The sequence below is a fragment of the Pygoscelis adeliae genome, unplaced genomic scaffold (assembly GCF_000699105.1).
Source record: "Pygoscelis adeliae isolate BGI_AS28 unplaced genomic scaffold, ASM69910v1 Scaffold33, whole genome shotgun sequence".
Classification (NCBI taxonomy): Eukaryota; Metazoa; Chordata; class Aves; order Sphenisciformes; family Spheniscidae; genus Pygoscelis; species Pygoscelis adeliae.
In genome coordinates, this window is record NW_008824413.1 from 1,057,781 (window position 1) to 1,067,487 (window position 9,707).

At 39.7% G+C, this 9,707-nt stretch overlaps 1 long non-coding RNA gene across 1 annotated transcript; it reads left to right on the top strand.

Moving 5' to 3' along the window:
* Nucleotides 1-34: 34 nt before the first annotated feature.
* Nucleotides 35-2,189, top strand: LOC103914146. The gene is made up of 3 exons (XR_663451.1): nucleotides 35-134; nucleotides 552-617; nucleotides 1,558-2,189. It is a non-coding gene; the product is annotated as an uncharacterized LOC103914146 (long non-coding RNA).
* The last annotated feature ends 7,518 nt before the right edge of the window (nucleotides 2,190-9,707 follow it).

Below are 9,707 nucleotides of genomic sequence, written 5' to 3' on the forward strand. Positions count from 1 at the left end.
AGGAGGGCAGGGAGTAAAAGGCATCGCTAGCCGCGGCAAAAGGAAGCCCGAAAGAAATGGCCTGGGCTCTGCCCCAAAGCGAATGCTTCGGCGTGGAAAGAAAGGGAAAGCGTGACCGAGAAGAAAAGGAGGGTGTACGCAGAAATGTTTTCAGGGTTTTTGAAAACCTCACGGGTAACGATTTATTTCAGAAGCACGGACAGCCTCCTGCCATTTCACACAGGCAGCGGCGTCTTCTTGTAAGGACCGAAGAACCAGGGGGAGAAAGAAAGATCAGGATCAAAAATGAAAGCGGTCAGGTTAGATGCCCAGCTGAAGCTGTGCAAAATGCCTGCCTTGGCTGATAGCATTAGTTTTAAAAATGTGCTTTTTAGGATTTATTACTACTAAAGTGTCTGAATGTCTGGGCTGGAAGGCACGGAGATGAGCCGAACTGTTTGCATTTCAGTGATGCAGAGAGAGCTAGCGGTGACTATGTCCAACCTCTTGAACAGCACTAGGAAATGGCCTCCCCAATAATGTCTGCATCATACTTTCATCTTCCGTTTCAGCTACAGAACATCAGTTAGAAAGAGATCCAGTCCTGGCGAAGGATATATCACTTCCACGGAAAATGAGTAAGGATCTGTTTTTCCTTTAATATACCTGATTTTTTAATCATTAAATCGTCCTGCTAAAAAAGTGAATATTTTCCATATTCCCGATTCAGGAAAGTATTTGAGTGCTTTCTCAAATAAGGGGTGGATTTGAAGGGTTATTCACAAACAGGGATCTCATTTCTGAATAAGATGACAGGGACACCAGAACTCTTTGTGCGGATGAGGTTTAACCCAGCAGGATCTGCTGAGATCAGGGGAATCACTTCCACTTTTCACTGGTGGCACAAGCAGAACTGGGGCTCCGGGCTTACTGAAAACAAAACAAATGCTGCTCTATTTGAAAGTAAAGTTACACAGGAAAAACACTTAGGAAGAAACATTCCAATAAAAAAAAAAAACTAGGAAAGATCAAAGAAACAGTCATGGCTTAACTGACACCTGTAACTTTCTCTCTTTCTCTAGTTACAGGGCAAGGAGGGTTACATGAATGGGAGCATGCTCCCAGAGGGAGGAAATGTGGCATTTGACAGGTGCAAGAAGCCAATAAATTATGGGATATGTAGAACAGAAGAACCATCTATTTCCTTACAAAATTGTCAAGGTTCAGTCTGTAGAAGATCAGAAAGTGATGCTTAAGATAGAAGTAAAAGATGCAAATGCTTTTTTTTTTTTTCTTGAGGAGGAGGGTAAAAGGGGGGAAATATCAGTAAGAAAAGGAACTGAGTTGGAACTGTAAATCAAAATTTGCATTCCAGTGCTATAAAAGTATGGTGGGACATTCTGGCTTCCTTTTAATCATGTAAATGAGTTCAGGGTTGAATTCTGCTCTTACAACCAGAAATGTCTGCAATATAATATCACACATGTTCCAAACACTGTGGGCTGCCTAGTCTGCTGGAATTTGGCAAAAAAGACCGACTTTCTTACTTGTCTTGAAATTTTATCATCTTTTCCACAGAGGTGGAAGAAATAGCCATCAGCCTGTGAATATACAAAACACCGATACCTACAGCAACGTGAGGCTCTAACATGATGCGTAAGTGTCCAACAGCACCCAGCATCTCCAAGAGCGGTGTTGAGCAGCCCTGGCCAGGCTGGAGACTGCACTCTGTTCACCCTTGCTCTTGGTTTGAATCTGGTCTCTACTTGTGCTTCTGCTGTTCAAGTGAGGGCTTGTGATGGTATAAGCAGAAATAACTTCATTATCTCTTCTGCCGTAGGCAAGCGCGGCTGAGTGCAAGTGTATTCCCATTAAGTCATGTGCATTAACTGTGTGCTACTTGTAGGGAACTAGGAAACTACTACACAGTCTCCAAATTGTTGTATTTCTTTCCTCCCATCCTCCCCTTACTAGGAATGGATTAAAAGTGCAGTCTCTTTGCTTTTTCCTTTCTAAAAGGGGAAGGAAATGGCAGCTTGAAGCTGAGAGCAAGATTTCCCCATAATATAAAACAGTACACTGCCCCTGATGTGGAAGGAACTATGCTGATTTATATCCACAAAGACTGTGGCTCTCTAGCATACTAAATACCCTGTGCTAGTGCTGCACCAGGTACTCAGCTGAGGTATACCACTGTCCAGTGCTCACAGCACTGTGGGGAAATGTTTCTTTAAAAAAAAATAAAAGCAGGCATTGTAAAATAAAAGCAGGCATTGTAATGCCATTGTCTCATTATGTGGCTCTCACAGTGAAGACAAAAGTAACATTCCCATCAATGTCAACAGGATGAGAGTATGGCCCTCAGAGAATATTTCATATTGTTACATCCTTTCATGACTCGAACAAAATTTCATTCCTGGATAACAGCCCTGGTTTATGATAGGAAATAAGTGCTCTGTCACACCCCGATAATTAGTACATCACAGGCAGAATGTAAAACCAGGCAGTAAAATGACACTAAGTTTCTGGCAGAACTTTGAGCCGCATATAAACCATATACAAGATGATACAGACAAGACATTGTTGTACTCCTTCCTTTCAGAGAGGCTAATAATAGAAAGGTCAATGCCTCCAGGATAAAACAAAATACTGAAGATAAGCTCATGCTGGAAAGCAGTCACGATGCCATTGCCGCGCTTCATATTCACACAGTAGAAAACGCAGCACAAGCAGCTTTGGCCATATGCCTTTCTTAGTATATAAAGGACTTCTTAAAACACACTGGGAGTTGAACGGATCTCAGTGAGGCGACTATCACTGACCGTATGTGACGAAGAAGGAAGAGTCTGCTGTGAAATGTGTTTTTTCCTTTTTTTTTTTTTTTTTGAAACAGAGATGAGCATTTCAGTTTTCTGCAAAGACAAATGCAATTTCTTAGGCACCGTCCTGAGAAAGGGAAAGGAGGAAAGGGGGGGATACATACCATGAACAACACAGTGCAGATGAAAATGCAGACCCTAGGCAGCAATGGAGACCCGGGTTTCCATCCACTGCAGCAGAAAATACATTTCTCACACTGCACATCCATAAATCGTTATCTAGAAAGAAAACGTAAAACTTGAAAAAAGTAAATTCAAAAACAATTTAAGGACTGCAGATAGATAGGTTAAACCAAATTGACACTCATATACTCAGGTGGAGAAGAACATGTAGGCCTTTTAAAAGATTTAAAAAAAAAATTTGCCATGGAAATGAATTACTCTGTAGCAGGAGATGAAACCATTGCAAACTGCTGATTTGAGTGCTGGTCTAAAATATTCAGAAGGCCAGGGAATGTCCAGATTAAATGGATGTGTGGTCTCCGTCACTTTCTGGTAAGCAGTGGTTCACATCCCAAAAACACCAGTGGGTAAGCCAAGGAGCAAAGAGATTCTGACTCCCCCCTGCTGAGGAGACTGCTATGACCGTTCACCCACACAGCAGCTGGAGGAAGGTTTGTTTGCTAACAGGGCCCAGGAGAAAGTTTACAGCAAAAGCACAACGGGAGCGACACATCAGACTGCGCTTTGGCGTACACAGCTCCGGTGCCACACTGCGGTAGCTCCAATTCAGGAGTTATTGCTAATATTAACTTTTTAGCCTAGTTTCCTAAGGAAATGAGGCTTAGGCAATAATTTTGTCTGGCTGGTTTCCCTACTAATTTTGAGCCTACTGACTGATGTCAGCCAAGTGGAATAGAGGGACAGAGCTCTCAAAGACAATTATGTTCTTCCAAGTTTTGTAAAAACAGATGTCTGGAGAGGGAGAAGGGAGAGCAACCAACATTTATTCCCTGCTAAAGGAAAGGCTGCAGCATGAGATCGTCATTTAGGTATCAGAGGATCCACATGGAAGACGTCTTCCTTTGGATGGAAAAGGTCTTCTATATGTGCTTGTTGCACCAACGTTTCAGCAGGCACTGACACTTTCAGAGACACCACAGTCAGTCGGTCCCAGATGCAAGCCTGCAGGAGACCTGGCTTCATTAGTTTCAAAGCCTGCAGAACAACTCATGCCCCATCTAAGCACAGTTTCATGCTGACTCACACTGGAAATTTCCCACATGACGCTATTCCCTATGACATTTTCTATTCTCAGAAACTGTCCTCACAAGAAGCCGAATGCAAAAGATTTTTTTCAGACTACTGAGAGTATCTTCCTTACTTACTGAAAGTTAGTTGATAATTCTGCTGTTTTTCAGCCTACCTTTGGCTGTCTCTTTTTATGTCAGTCAATAGTTGCAACACATTATAACACTGATACCATCAGTAACACCTTTGTAACATTCCGTTTGAATTCATTATCTACTAAGCGCAGGAATGATAATGACCCATATCTGCTACATCAAATGAATAGTGCATACCTCTGGCTATTCCCTCTGTGTGTAACCCATTGCTATGCGTACATCAGCACCTAAAACTTAAAATTAAAAAAAATGAGCAGACCTGAGGATCTCTGCCTGGGTGGTGCCACAATATGTCTGGTGGATTCCACTGAGCTCACTTATACTTTCTCTCCCGAAGAGTTAAAACCCAACACGTGAGGGCAGACTTACAACACCAGTTTAGCAGCCCCCTTTTCCAGAAAGTGTACATCCCATTTAAACAACAACAACAACAAAAAAAGAGAAACAAAACCTCATCAACATCTTGACTAGCTCCTGTTAAAAAATACTTCTCCTTGAGAAATCCAGGACATTCCTCTTTGCATTAATTGCCACCTTATTAGTGGAATGAATGTTGCCAGTCTTTTCTCAAGCTGCTTGGAGGTGAAGGGCGTCTTTCTTTCCCTTTACCAAAAACAACAACAAAACGTCCCAAGAGAGAAGAAAAGAGAAAAAGGAAAGGGAGCTGCTGAGAGCCAGGCTACTTATTCATCTTCGAACATTGGTTTCCATGGGAATAAGTTTGGTTCTTTGTGGAGGCTGAACAGCCCCATGCAGTCTAATGCCTCCAACATTACATTTGTGTGGTCAACTTTCCTTTGGCTTTCCCTCATCTCCTTCCTCCTCATCCCTGCTCAGCAACAAGACTGGTGTCACAAAAATGAAGAAATCATTCAATAAGTTGGCTGAATTAGGTTTGCATCAAAGCCTACTGAGGCTTTTCTACTGCCACCAGTGAAACTTGGATGAAACCCCACAGCATAAAGCACAATGACTTCCACTCAGCTTGTCAAAATGGTTACCCAGCCTTTGGCTGCCTCAACTTTTCTGTTTTGATGGTTTCTATCTCACTTTTGTCCTTCATCTGTGGGTTGTTTTTTTTTTTTCCTTCTGCAGCTCTTTATTGTTTCTTAGTTTTGACAGATCGTGTAGAACATACAACTCTAGTCGTATTAGTGTTTAAAAGTGAATCATTACCTGTACACCATGAAGGGCACAGGTTCACCAACAACTGCAAAAAGGACTAAATAGACTGAAAAACAGATTTTGGATGAAATCCAACTTAAGAAGCATTATTCCTACATTAAACTTTTCAGAGGTTCACCTGCTTTACTCTTTGCTTTAAACCAAGGAAGTGAACAAAAGTAACATGACATTCCTGTTACGTTCCCTATTCCTATAGGGAACTAGATGAAGACTGGGAGATCTCAGTCAGGACGCAGGAGACATTACAGAAAAACTCATGGACTGCGTATTGTATTTAATCTGACTACAATAATTTGCTAGTCTTCTTGTAATCCATTTTGACATAAAATTTAAAAAAAAAGAAACTGTTTATAAATCCATTACTCAGAAGCTGCCATGCAATACATTTTCATACATTAATCCTCATCATTTTGCTGTCACGATTTTTTTCTATTAAAGGAATAAAGCAAAAACATGTTTTCATAAATCACTAATAAAATATTTAGCACTTCCTATTGCTCCACTTTCAAAACTCCTCCTTCTTAAAAGCTTCTAGGGTCCAAAGTTTTTTGAAAAAATGAACAAAAGAAAAATATATTAGAAATTCATGAAAGCCATTCACAGGCAGGCTGTCAGGAGTACAGGAGGGTTTTTTTGTAAGGATACTTTTTCCGTTCAGGTTTTGAAATGTATTTTCTTTGCAAGACAGAGACGCTGATGGATTTTCAATTTTTAAATCTAAGATTAGGTCTAATTGCCTAATTTACTTTACCTATCCCTTAGAAAACTTACCTAGAACTGCAGCATTTTATACAGTACCTCAGGACGTGTGGCTTGAAAGAAGCTATTGAAGCGCGGAAAAATTGATCAATCATTTGATTGTCGATTCACACATCAGTGAATGACAGGTAGAGCCATTTTAGTCTTATCGTTCCTGTAAGAACGTTAGCAATTCAGGCCAATGAAGATCCATTGTGATAATGGAAGTAATAATGAAAGCTGGAACTTAGACCACGCGCTAGCATTCACGGCAGTACATCATCTCCCCTTACTCACAATAAGATGAAATGAGAAGGTTATTAGAAACACATGAACAATAAAGCTACTGTAAAAACTGCTTCCTATGGATCCAGGTTTCAATGGTGCAAGTGTGTTTCTTTCTTTCTCTCTAATTTCAACTCAGCTGAGGCCTTTTCCCATCTTCCCACTGCATTTCAGTTTAGGGCAGAAGCAAAGCAACCAGCAAGACATGTTTTCTTAATAGGTTATAGTTAAGTGTTTCAGGAAATCAAATACACTGGATTATTTCTCCAAACAAAGGGGAAACACAAAGCTAACATTTGGAATTTGCCAGGTCTAACCAAAACAATTTCAGATACCTAGTAATAAAGTGAGAGTACACAGCATTACTCGAGCTAACTATCAAATTGCAGGAGAGTCATTTTAGCCCAAACTGAGCAAGTTTAAGCAAAACATGAAAGGGTGGTCCAACTTCTTGCCCTGAAGTCCTCCTGACGTGGAAACATTTGTTGCTTTGTATTCTGTAAACCAGGGAGAAGACTTAGTTTTCGTGAAATCATACTTCTAAGACTAGTGAATTGACAGATTTGAGACATTTTATCAGAAATAACTAAAAGTGCAGAGGATGACTAGAAAATTGAAAGGCAATTCCCACTTCTGTTATTCTTTGGCCTTCAACACATAACAATTCAAAACTGGGAAGCATGAACATTTTTGTAAAGAGAGACGCCATCAACCCACTAGCTTCAATTCAGCATGGACCCACTGGGAGATAATAAGAGGAGTTAATATGGTCCAGTACGAGAAAGCTACTAAAGCTAAAGCAACCCAGGACCTTCAGAACATGAATTTTGTTGAGAAGTCATCATTGAAGGCTGAAACAAAGCTAGGAGTCTAATAGAGAGCATTTATTAATAATTAACTGGTTTGGTTATGAAGTTATCTGGGAAATATGTGTATAGTATACATTGTGTCTCATTGTATTTAATACCAAAATAGCTAACCAAAACTGTTTTGGTTAGAGTTTCACTTACTTTACAGACACTTTCAATGAAAAAAAAAAAGAGGCACTCAGCACAGCTGGAGTCAGAAGACAATGTGTGCCTCTGCCCTGCTTCAAAAGCTGCCCCCCACTTCCCCGACACAGAAGGTCCCTCAGAAGACCTTGCTGGAATGAAAACCTCCACTGAGGAGGATTACAAGGAGGTGGAGCAGTAACCTCCTGAAACAACCTGGATAGAAGAAGGAGCAGGTGAGTGTCCCTGGTTTTAGACACAGGCTCCCTTTCCAAAAACAGCAAGGAGGAGTAGGATGTGGTGATATTTGTTCTTCGACTGCTTACTTAGCAGTGTGAGGGCTGGGGCGCTCCCCTGGAAGGGGAGACGTCCATGCAGCTCTGTCTTCTGTTGTATCAGATGTGAACCACCAGAACCTATGGAGAGAAAAAATATGTGATTATGCCTATACTTCTACAACCCTGTGGTCAGGGCATTTACCTGAAAGGTTGCATACCTGGGGTCTAGTCCATGGCCAAACCACAATTCAGGGTAAATCCTGCCACTGTTTCATAGTGGCAAAAATGTAATTTTGCAGTGAATGAATAGAACTATCCACCAATGAGCTTGTTAAGCCTTAATTTTTTTCTGGTTTTATATATAATTCCAGTTCCTAATATGTTGTGTAGCAGTCATAAATTGGGGAGGACCGACTCTCACACTCATTTTACAAAAGGACAAACATTATCTCCAAAGATGTAAAATACAGAAGAAACTCTGTAATTGGAAGCTTCTACTGCCTGTGCAAATTTATGTCACAGAGGAAAACATTTGGACTCTCTACAAGTTAGAGTTAAAATTTTAATACCTAGGGTTTTTACTTTGATGATTGTGTCTTGATTCATCATATTTTCTCTCTGTAAATAGCTTGTAAGCTAGAAATTTCTGCAAGCCTGTCAACTTTCTCAAATAAATCTTTTTTTTTATCTTATTGATTTGTTTTCCGGAAGTATTTTCCTTTCTTTCTAATGTTTTATTTATCTAACAGTGTTCACATTTTTATCCCTAGAAACCTTTTCATTTGTTTTTTGTTGCTGTTTATTTGGTTTTTTCCCTTTTGTGTTTGTCTGCAGAAAAACAACTTGCATTTCAATAGCAATACTTTATACAGCTGAACATCTCAAAGTGCTTTACATTTAATTACACACTCATAGCAAAGTGACTATATGACAAATGTGGCCTTCAGGATCTCCAGAAAGGGGAAGGAAGGCAAAAGTCTTTCACAATCAGACCATCGTGCACACACACGTGGCACTTTTCTTGCGAATGAGCACCACTGCACTTTCGATATGTGATGCACAGGAGATAGCTGTAAGGAAATGAAAACAAGAACGGAAAAAGACAGACACTCTTTGTTTTTCCAAATTAAGAAAAGGTACAAGGCAGCTTCTGGAATTCAGTGTCTTATCCTAATTCACATGAAGAAATGCAGAATATTTCTTTTCACCCAGAGCAATACAGAAAAAAAACGTGTAATACAAGGCATGCATAGATACCTTGTACTTATTTTGTTCAGTTTATAGCATGTGCTGTTTTATTTCTTTCCTTGTCCTCTCATATGTGTTATTTTCTTCTGTGGCAGTTTGCAGAATAGTTTGCTGCTCATTAAATAATGAACAAGAAAGCAATCCATAAAATGTTTGCCGCAGAACAAAACAAAAAGGTATTTGGAAATCAAATTGTGGTTTTAATAATAAAATTGTCTCATTTTAGCCTCATATCTCTTACTTAATGAACAAAATTAATGAAGAATGTAACTAAGATGCATCATTTTTTATGACTGCTGCAGAAGTTTTCAGTGATTATGAAGTCAGTAAGAGGTGTCTTCGGTCATATGATACTTTTAGCAATCAGTTGTTCAATAATTTAACCAAATTATTTTAATTTCTCATCCTGGGACATTCAACAATCTAGCATGTGTCAGCCAATTCACATTAGACATGTAACGTAACAGCTTTCATTTCTTTAGTCAGGTTTTCTTGATAGCTGTTTTCTGAAATAACTGGACAAGAGAAAAATTTAATCTAAAACTGTTTAGTAAATACAAGTAATATTCATGTATTTGTCACAGACTGGTATTGTGGGATTATCATTCTCATTTCACAGATAAGAAAGCCCTGGCTAAGGGGGCCGGTTAATTTTCTTGGACAAATTGTTGTAGAAAGTCTACAGCTATGCCTAGAATAAAAGCTTAGTCCAGTGCTTTATCCATCACATTACTGTTTCTCAATGGTGGATTGCAAATGTTCTTGCAATGCATAACA